At 35.9% G+C, this 11,637-nt stretch overlaps 1 pseudogene; it reads right to left on the bottom strand.

Moving 5' to 3' along the window:
- Window positions 1-787: 787 nt before the first annotated feature.
- On the bottom strand, window positions 788-1,445 carry LOC112786173 (fatty acid amide hydrolase-like; annotated as a pseudogene).
- Window positions 1,446-11,637: the final 10,192 nt, after the last annotated feature.

Consider the following 11,637-nt stretch of genomic DNA (forward strand, 5'->3'; position numbering starts at 1 on the left):
AAATTGAATTATGATATGATTCATAAATTTGAAAGATTCAAGTTTAAAATAATAAGATATGATTCAAATTTGAATTGAGATTCAAATTTAAAATCAATAACAAATCTCATACTATAAATATGTATGACAAGAGTAGAGAACAAGTGAGAATTGTTTTATTCCTTTACCTCTATACACATAAACGTATGTGAGCCTAATTCTTGGAGAAGAATTTTATGGCGTGCAAAGAGTTGTAAGAGGTTTCTCAATTTAGATCAGATATCCATCAGTCAAGGAGTTGACAGTAAAGGTTGGTCTCGGTGTGGATATGCATAGCGCCTTCGTACCATCGAAGGAGAAAGTGATTTTTATTAGTGAACACAGGTATTTAGATCTGATCTACATATTATATTATTGGAATAAAATTTAAGCACAAAATAGATTTTTAGGATTACTTTCTTTTCTTCTGCTGCGTATTATGAACACATGGTAATCCTTCAGTATGTTTGATTATTATACTGAATGAGTTTGATTATGTTCCGTTTTTAGAAATTATGTTATCACATAGTTGATATCTACAGCGTATTTGATTATAACTGGATTTTTGTGATATGATTTAGGGTCTATTTGATCATGTTCAGCTTTCAAAATATGATATTACAACATATTTGATTATAACATACTTGATATTTGATTACTAAGAAGAAGACCTCCTTTCTAAAATTAAGATTAAAAAAGGATCACAATAGAGCAGACAGGACAACTAATCAAGTTTTGATTGAAAAGAACATGCAGCTATCATCATTATTTATCAGAACATGTCCGACTATAGCAGATTTTTCTTAATAGATCATAGAAAATCTCTGGTCTGGATTTAACTTTCATTTTCTCTTAGCAAGTCATAGAAAACTGCTGGCTTTCTGTATTCCGGCATGCAGATGGCCTAGGATCACAACATGAATACAGCACCATATATCTATGTATGTTAGTTCTTGATCTCAAAAAATAATGATTAGAAATAAGCAAGGAACTAACTTTACCTGCATTGCAAATGCCAAGTGAATAAGTGTTGCTTCAGCCCAAGGCTTTTTCTATAAATTGAAGACCAATAGGCAAACCCAATTCAGTGTATCCAACTTGTGAAGTGAAGTTTTTGCTATTACATATAATGATATAAAATGATTTGGACTTGGAGTAGCACTATGTAAAAGGAGAAAGTAATCAATCATTCCTGGAATAGTCACCGCAGGAAGTCCCAAAAAATTTCCTGATATGGAATACCGAACAAGTGCAGCTGAAACAAATGGAGCAAATTAATAATATTTACAAATTATATAGTAGTTATTAGCAAATTAAAGCTTAATGTCACGTGTTAATGTACCTGCATTTGGGTAGTCAAAGTCACCAGTCTTTATAGCATCCTCTTGAATTGGGTTTGCAGTGACAATGTATGCATGCACATCATTTTACCTATTGAAAGAAAGTGATTGTGTTTCAAGTTTGAAGAAATTAATATTAAAATAACTTTTTTTTATTTTTTGAATATAATTGTGGTTTGTTTGTAAAGAAATGGATGGAATTGTGAGAACATCTAAAGTTATGTTACAATAGACTAATGTAAGTTTTTTTCTAAAACATGTGCATTATTTGATAAATTTTATTAGATTTTGCTTGTTGAACTTGATTGTTGAATTTTTTGGTGTGTATGGTTGAATTTGAATAATAGGATGATTGTCATAGATTAAAGAAGAATATCATCATGCAAATGCTCTTATACCCATAAAATGATTGTCGAACTAATATTTTGGAGTTAGCAAAGGGTTATCAATTCCCAAAAATTACCAATAAAAAGGAAAGAAAGAAAAAAGAAAAGAAAGCTTTGGATAATTTGAAGGAGACAAAAGTACCAAGAGAAAGAAAACTAGGAGCCTCCCAAATTAGTCTATATGCAAATGTTAGGATGGAAACCTTAGAAAAAATAATTGAAGATAAAAGAAAAAAAGTCCGAGAAAAATTTAGGACACATCGAGGGGGAAAGAATTGATTGTATAAATTTTTTATTGAATTTTTACTATTGAATTTGACTATCATTTAGCAATTCATTTGATTATCATGTTTATTGAGTTTGATTATACTTAGATTTAGTGCTATATTTGACTAATGAGTTTGATTATACATGTTTACTGAGTTTGATTATACTCAGATTCAGTGCTTGACTACTGAATTTGATTATACATGTTTATTGAGTTTGATTATAGTCAAGATCGGTACCATATTTGACTATTGAGTTTGATTATAGATATTTACTGAATTTGAAAAGAAATTTTAAGAAATTATTAACAATGTTAAAAGAACAAAATGTGTGTACGTGTGTATATCTCTGCATAAAAGATTGAACATCTTTCTTTCTTCTTTTTTTTTTAAATAAAAAATAAAAAATTAAAATTAAATTAGAACATATGCATATGTAAAATTAAAATCAAACTCCGTAGTCAAGTATTAAACATGAATATAATCAAACTCAGTAAACATATATAATCAAATTCAGTAGTTAAATATAGCACTGAACCTGAATATAATCAAACTCGATAAACATGATAATCAAACTCAATAGTCAAATATAGCTCAAAATCCTCACATATTCATAGAATCAGTATCATCATCTGATCTAAGAAAATGCAGAAATTTTAAATATGCAAACTACCAATTTAACTCCAATCCAAGAGCTAAACATTTTTCTCATTACACAAATTTATAACATAAATTTTTCAAGATGTAATCAAACAATGTACATGATGTAAAAGGACCTAAATGACATCATGAATCCACATATCAAAAGCATAAGCTAAATCAGAAGCATTTGCATAATTAGATAATTAACAAAATTAAAATCAAATCAGGAATAAAACATAGATCATCAAAAAATTAAAATCAAATCAAGAATAAAAAATTAACATATGAAGTAAATTAAACACAAACATCATCATTCGAGCTTGTGGATTCCATTGAATCAAAAGCTATAATCAAAACTCTAAGATAACAAGAACAAAAAACAGCGCTGAGAAGAGCTTTTGTGAACTGCAGGATCGAAGCAAAGCAAAAGAAAGCGTAGAGAAGAGAAGAAAGCGTGGAGTGAGGTTAACGCGATCGAAGAGAAGTAAGGAGTGAGGTTGGCGCGATCGAAGAGAAGAAAAGAGAAGTGAGGTGCATACAATGGAACCTTCTTGGCTGAGAAGAGAAGAAATTGCAATTGAAAGAGGAGATTTTTGGCGCGATGAAAAAATTCTCAGCGCGTTATATTAGCTCTTAATTATTTTTATACGTAACTATATTTTCTATTATATTTTAATAAGAGTAGATGAATTGATGGCTGAAAAATAGTGTACAAATAGTATTTTTTAATTTTTTAATTTTATTTTTAAAAAAATTCTATAAAAGATAGAACTATTCTTCAAATATTTTATATTATATTATAGTATATATATAATATATTTATTTATATCTATATTACATTACATTACATTACATTATGTATGGGAACGAATAGAAAGCAGATACACATTAATCTTGTCTCCCCTCTATCCCATAACAAAGTCAAGAGATAATTTGCTTCGATGCCTAACAGAATAATCACCCACTTTAATCGAATTAGAACTTGACCCAAAAAAAAAAAATTCTCTAGTTAGAGGAAGACGAATTCAAGTGATAGTTTGTAATAATACGAAAGTGTTTGTTATGGTGCCTAAAAAATATTATTTAATTATTAAAATAGATAAAATAATTAATTTTAAATTTAAAAGTATAAAAATTAAAAATTTTAAATATTTTAAAATTATTATAAAAAATAATTTAGATAAAAATTAAACACCAAATAAAAGACACCATAAAATTAGCTTAATACCAATATACGATGGCTGAATGCCTAAAAGTGCGGCTGCAGGTACCTCCTCTTTTTTTACCCTAGACCTCTATAATAAGATTAGATTTACATAATATTAGATTTATAATATAGCTTTTATGGACCCCTCGCCTAAGTATCAGTTAATGTGGCACTGCTCCTGGTGCCTGCTCCTGTGCGTTGTAGTTTTTTTCATCTAAAAAAGCATAGCTTACGATCTTTTTTGGTAGATGTTACTTTGAAAATTCACTTTCTACGCCGAAATTATGGACCATACTTCCTAAATTGTTGAAAATATTATTATTGCGTTTCAATGTTTCATGGCTGCGTTAAATAAAATTCGATAGACTTCTCGAGATCCAAAAGTAACATTAATCTATACTTATCAAGTGTCCGTTAAGTATAACACATTAAATTTTATTTACCCCCACATGGGCTCATAATAATAATATTATTAATAATTATTAATCAACCACCCACACATGATGCTATTTATTAAAGAATTAAAAAAGTAGCAATAATGAGTGATGCATGGCCCCAATTTACGCCAACAGATTTTGGACACAGGATATTCAATGTTTGTTTGGAAGCAAAGCACAGAATAATAGTGTGGCGAGCGACAGTGCACTCAAATTATGTACCGGAATCTATAAAGTACCAATATTTTTTTTATTTGTGGTGTGTTTGAATATATTTTAAATACGATATTTATTGATATTTATTTAATATATATATTTTTATATTTAATTGTATTTTAATAAAAAATAAAATATTTTTTTTAAATATATTTAAATATCATCATGTGTCAATTTTTATTTTTAAAGTATATTATTGAAGTAAATTTAAAAATAATATATATTATTAATTATTACAATAAAAGATATTTTAAATATTTTAAATAATTAAAAATAATTAAAAAATTAATTTATTTTAATATTAATAAAATATTAAAATATTATTATAATTTATTTAAAAAATATTCTATATTTTATATATATCTCATGTTCCTATATTTTATAAAAAATTTAAATTCATCTGTCAACGTGTTTCGTGTCATACTGAAATTGTTTGAATGAAAAACTGATTTTGAGATTAAATTAAAGTTAGGGAGTAAGTACAATCAATATCTCCCAAGTCTTTGGGCCCTTTTGTGTCCATTGAAACCAAAAGTCCCATCATCTTAGCATTTTATACCATCCTCAACCTGTCCACATACAATGCTATTGCCCCCATTTGCATTGTTTTACTAATTTAGAAAGTGTGAAAACAATAAAATTGCAAAGTATTTAAAATATTTTGTCTATACCGAATGAAACAAACGGTTAATATTTTATTTTTTATATAAAAATATTATGTATATACAAAACATTAATCATTATATATATATATATATATTTTGTTTTACATATTTTTAATGTTTATTTTTATATTATAATATATATTTTATACAAATATTTAATTTTTGTGACAATTTTTTATATATACATAATATAGTTTTTTTTACATATATATTTTTTTGTGAATCAATTTTGGTTTACAGGTTATTTAAGATAATCTTCTGCTCTCAATTAATTATTTATATTTTTTTGTAAAAAAAAATAGAGAATCAACTTTTTTTAATTAATATTAGCCAATTTTTCTTTTGTAATTTTAAAGAAATTCAATTTTTTAAAGAATTAAGGATTTGAAATTTATAATTTATAATTTATAATTTATGATTAAAACTATATTATTTAGGAAATAAAATTAAAAAAAAATTGACTGATATAAACTAATTAAAAATTACCTCCCTATTGCTCTTTTTTTTTCTTTTATATTCAAAATAGCTATAATTTGTATTGGGTTGGGTCAGAGACAACTGGTTCACCAATCTGGTCCACAAACATGCACTAAACACCAACACTAGAGCCTTCAGAAGGTGGGCCAATCACCACTCACACACTGTCATGCATATACCTTGCCTGCTTGTTTGGAAAAAAAAAAGGTTATTATGTTGAGTTAAATCACTACATCACTATATATATTTCTATAAATAAAAGAATGGAATCGAAATTTTCTATCGTAGAAGGAGAAAATAACAAAGAAGAAAAAACCAAAAGAACAAAATAAACAAAAAAGAAAAAAAAAAGGTAGAGAAAAAGGAACTTGTCCTTTGAAATCATTAATAATACAGTTGGTGCCCCCAATTCATTCAAACTACAAGGCTAAAAATCAAAAGAAGCATTGATGAGTGAGAGCCTCGTATCATGAGGATGTGACTCCATTTTGTTTCACAGATAAAGTTCCTCCAATAGCCTTATCAATGAGACCGTAGAAATGGATGCGTCAAAGTTGAAAGAGATATGCCTACCAAAATAATCTAATCTAATCTAAATTATATACCCCACTAGTTTCTCATGATTTCAATGTATGTTGTACCATATAGCATTATTTCATATACTAACATAACATCAACATGATTAGGTATCCATTCATCGTCGTTTTACCAATATTACCTGTCACATGATAAATAGATACTATAACCTGTTCGGTATAGGTTGTTCCTTTTTACCTATCATGAATATTCTGGCCTTTTTTTTAATTTAAATAAAAAAATTTATTTATCAATTTAAATCGAGATACAAAAATTTATCAATTTGTATATTTAGCATTACTTTTACAGTCAATAAATATGAAAACAAATATTAAAAAGCATATGCAGTCATAGCTAACAAAAAATAAATATTAAATAAGACAAAATTTGGCCCTTTTTTTCCCCCTAGCGTTACCGTTACTTAAATAGCACAATATGTAAATGGAAGAATATGGTTGGTTGATGATATCAATTATTTTCTCATGTATCCATCTATTTATTGAGAAGGAATAAAAATGGTACTGATGGTGGGGCAATTTCAGTGGTGGCCAATACATTGTTCCAGTTGCCAAATCAACCAAACATTTTAATACTTATAATATGCACATATAGCTAGATTATTATTTAATAATAATTAATAAACATAACATAAAACAAATCCAAACTAAAGCATACAAAATTAGATGTTGCACTTGCAGCTAAATCAGATGTTTTCCATTTACATAGAGAGAGTAATTTGGACAGCACATTGGGAAACGCACTTGTGTTATACACTTTATTGGCATAACTTTTCTTTATTTTCTAATTCTAAGCATGTGCGAAAATAAAAAAAAATAAATTTATTTTATTTTCACTGATTATATCTGCATGTTTTAATATTTATTGACTGTAAAAAATGACATTAAATATACAAATTAATAAATTTTTATATTTTAATTTAAATTAATAAATAAAAAAATTTATTTATAAATAAAAAAGTCTGACTATGCCCGCAAATTATATGCTTTTATTTTATCTTTAAAATTGGTTTATGAAGATTATTATTCTAAACAAATATAGCCACGAAAGTGACTGTTTATGTCAAATCAAATATAATTTTTAATTGGATAATCATGTCATTATCTTTTGAGTAGTCCAATAAGTTCGTAAGTATATTGTAACATATACATGTTTGAACCTACATGCATAAGACCGGAAAATAGTAGCAGTTGATTACAACTAGAGAAACAAATAAATAAATTTTAATCTATAATGAATGCGTAATGGCTCCTATAATAATTACTTCATTGAACAGATTCAATAATAAAAAAAAAAAAAATTTGAGCAGATTCAAAACATATAAGCATCATGAAAAGATATTGTTAGGGACCGTTGAGTCCAGCCCAACTAGTCGACGGGTCGGGGTACCACTCCCGACCCAAGCCCAAACTTCCAGCAGAAAGTTTAACGGGCCAGCTCTTAATACCCAATCCAAGGCACGCCCGACCTACCACCCGTACGAACCATGCCATCGTCCGGGTCGGTATCCTCGGGACAGCGTCCGAACCCCCGACCCGAAGTCCGAGACGACCTGTCCTTCTCACGTGGACTAAGGATAGCTCACAAGTTCCTTAACCAATGGGCTAGGTCACCGTTAGGCCCACCCAACACAGTATATAAGGGGAAAGGACAGCTCTCCCCCCGAAGTACGTCACACTTTTACCTAATTCGGCCATCTTTTCGTATAGACTCTGATTTGATCGTCGGAGTGTCCTTGCAGGTGGTCACCCCTACTCGACCGTCTGACCGCCGGCTCCACCAGTCTCCCGCCTGAGCCCGAAGATCCATTCCAGGTCTCCCCAGGGTCGCCCCCCTTTTATATTTCCACCACAACCCGATCCGTCGAGTACCCGACATCATCAGGTACCGAACATTGGCGCCGTCTGTGGGGACCCGGAGCAGACATGGAACGACCCCTCACTTCGGAGGAGCTCCGCGAAGGAGGCGGGGCCCGCCTGAGCAGGGCAAGTTCGACAGCCCGTGCTGGTGAACAACCGAGATCCTCCGTTCAGCCAAACCAACAAATGTATACCAAGACCCCCGAAAGACGTCCCTTCGGGGGGACGGGAGCCGACAGTGCCAAGATCGTGCAAGAACTCAGGCATAGAGTACAAAACCTTGAGCGGGAGCTGGCGGCAAGGGGCCGACCCCATGAAGACGTCAGCCACTCCCACGGCGGCGTCAGCCGATCCCACACCCGCACTCGCTCCCCCTCCCGAGTACACGACAGCCAAGAAAGGAGTCTGACAAGGCGCGACGAGGCGCGCACACAAGCAACTTCCCGACCTACCCAAAGCGGGTCGGAAAGCCGCTGGGAATCCCAAAGGGGGAAAGCCAGGAAACAACAGGACCCCATTATCATGGGAGCCACTCCTTTTCACCCCTCGATCCTCAAGGTCTGGCTCCCGAGAAACTTCAACAAGCCGACGGACATGAGGTACGATGGGACCAAGGACCCCCAGGAGCATATCACATCCTTTGAAGCGAGGATGAAATTGGAAGGGGTAGGTGACGCGGTCAGATGCCGGGCATTTCCCGTGACGCTGGCCGGCCCAGCAATTCGATGGTTCAACGCCCTCCCACAAGGATCCATCACAGCTTTTGCAGACATATCCCAGAGCTTTCTGGCTCGGTTCACAACACGCATAGCCAAGGCGAAACACCCAATCAACTTATTAGGGGTTATCCAAAAACCCGGGGAGTCGACCAGAAAGTTTCTAAATAGATTCAATGATGAGTGCTTGGAGATCGACAGCCTCACGGACTCAGTCGCCAGTCTCTGCCTAACGAACGACCTGCTAAACGAGGACTTTAGGAAGCACCTCACAACTAAGCCTATGTGGACTATGTAGGAGATCCAAAGTGTGGCCAAGGAATACATCAATGATGAGGAAATCAGTCAGGTTGTAGCAGCCAATAAGCGGCAGCTCCCTAACTCTTCAGCCCGGCAGGTCTCCCATGTCGATAGATACAAGGAGGCCCCCAGGGACGGAACCCCATCCAAGCAGCACAAACAACCTCCGCGGGTCGGGAGGTTCACAAACTATACGCCACTCACGGCGCCCATAGTGGAAGTTTACCAACAAATCGCCAACAAGGGAATCCTGTCCAGACCCAAACCGTTGAAAGAGAGAATGGGAGGCAACAAGAGCCTCTACTGTGATTATCACAAGGGTTTCGGGCACAAGACCCAAGACTGTTTCGACCTCAAAGATGCCTTGGAACAGGCCATCCGGGAAGGAAAGTTGAGTGAGTTCTCCCGACTTATCCGGGAGCCAAGAAGACGAGAACGGGAGCGCTCAGAAGAAGATCGAAGCCGGGCCGTCAAGGCAAGACAAGAACCCGCAGGGGCCACTGACAACCCTCCAACTTTTGTGGTGAACGTCGTGGTCGGACGCGATACCCCCCCAAGTCTAAGTCAGCAACAAGAAAGGATACCCGGATCCTCTTTGTTTCGACGGGAGGTCCCGCCACCCCAAACGGGGGACCTCCCACGATATCCTTCGGCCCAGAAGACCAGTGGTTTCACGACCTCCTCGAGAACCCTCCCATGGTGATCACGGCAATGGTCGGAACTGGGTTGGTCGGGCAAATTCTCGTCGATACTGGAGCCGACTCCAATATCCTATTCAGAAACGTGTTTGACGCCATGGGACTCAGGGAGTCCGACCTCAAGACTCACCAACACGGTGTCATGGGGCTCGGCGACAACTACATAAAGCCCGACGGGACGATCTCACTCCCAATCTGCCTTGGAGCTGGTGACGCTAGGAGGTCGGTAATGGCGGACTTCGTAGTCCTCAGTGACTCCACGGCATACAACATCATTTTAGGAAGAAAAACCATCAACGAATTTTCAGCTATAATTTGCACTAAATTCCTAACAATGAAGTTCGTGACAGACAAAGGAACGGTCAGCTTCATTAGGGGAGACTTGGAAGCAACGGTCGCATGCGACAATGCCAGCCTCTCCTTAAGGAAGGAATCCAAGAAGGTGGCCGGCGTGTTCTTGGCCGATCTAGATGTGAGAATGGAAGACAAGCCAAGGCCAGAGCCAGAAGGGGACATGGAGAAGTTCTAAATAGGGAAGTCAGCGGAACAGTTTACCTTCGTAAACAAAAATTTACCCCATGAACTCAAAGGCCCCCTTATGGAGGTTATAAGGGCCAATGGCGACCTCTTCGCATGGACGCCGTTGAACATGCCGGGCTTAGATCCCAAAGTCATGTCTCACCGGCTAGCCGTCAGACCAGACGCAAAGCCAGTGGCACAGCGGCGAAGAAAGATGTCCCAAGAAAGGGCCAATGAGGTCGCCAAGCAAACAGATGGGCTTCTTGAAGCCGGGTTCATCAAAGAACTCGAATACTCGACATGGTTATCCAACGTCGTACTAGTTAAAAAATCTAGTGGCAAATGGAGAATGTGTGTCGACTATTCCGACCTGAACAAAGCATGCCCTAAAGACTCTTTTCCCCTCCCAAACATCGACACCTTGGTAGATTCGGTGGCAGGGTATCGTTTCCTCAGCTTCATGGATGCATACTCCGGCTATAATCAGATTTTGATGCATCGACCTGACCAGGAAAAGACAGCATTCATAACACCAGGAGACACTTATTGTTACAAAGTAATGCCGTTTAGATTAAAAAACGCGGGGGCCACCTACCCAAGACTGATGAGCAAAGTTTTTCATGACCTCATCGGCACCAATGGTAGAGGTCTACGTCGACGACGTCCTAGTGAAAACGACAGAACCAAGCGGCCTTATGGACGATCTTCAAAATATCTTCAAAGCACTAAGGAAATTCAACATGAGGCTCAACCCACTCAAGTGTGCATTCGCCATGGAGGCCGGAAAATTCCTAGGCTTTATGATAACACAAAGGGGGGGGTGGAGGCTAACCCGGACAAATGCGAAGCCGTCCTCAAAATGACAAGCCTAGGATGCGTCAAAGACGTGCATCGGCTAGCTGGGAAGCTCACGGCCCTATCCCGGTTCCTCAGAGCCTCGGCGGAGAAGGCTCTCCCATTTTTTAATCTAATGAAGAAAGGAATTGCCTTCGAATGGACCCCGGCATGCGAAGAAGCATTCAGCCATTTTAAAAAGGTACTCTCAGAACCACCTATACTCAACAAACCCAGAGAAGGAGAACCCATCTACCTATACCTGGCAGTAACCACACAATCCATGGCGGCGGTCCTTGTCCGAGAAGAAGAAAAGATTCAGCGACCAGTATACTTCATCAGCAAGGTGCTCCAAGGAGCAGAGCTAAAATACACCAAGCTGGAAAAATTAGCTTATGCGTTGCTAACCTCATCAAGAAGGCTCAAACAATACTTCCAAGGGCATAGGATCATCCTAAGAACC

The sequence above is a fragment of the Arachis hypogaea genome, chromosome 20, assembly GCF_003086295.3.
Source record: "Arachis hypogaea cultivar Tifrunner chromosome 20, arahy.Tifrunner.gnm2.J5K5, whole genome shotgun sequence".
NCBI lineage: Eukaryota > Viridiplantae > Streptophyta > Magnoliopsida > Fabales > Fabaceae > Arachis > Arachis hypogaea.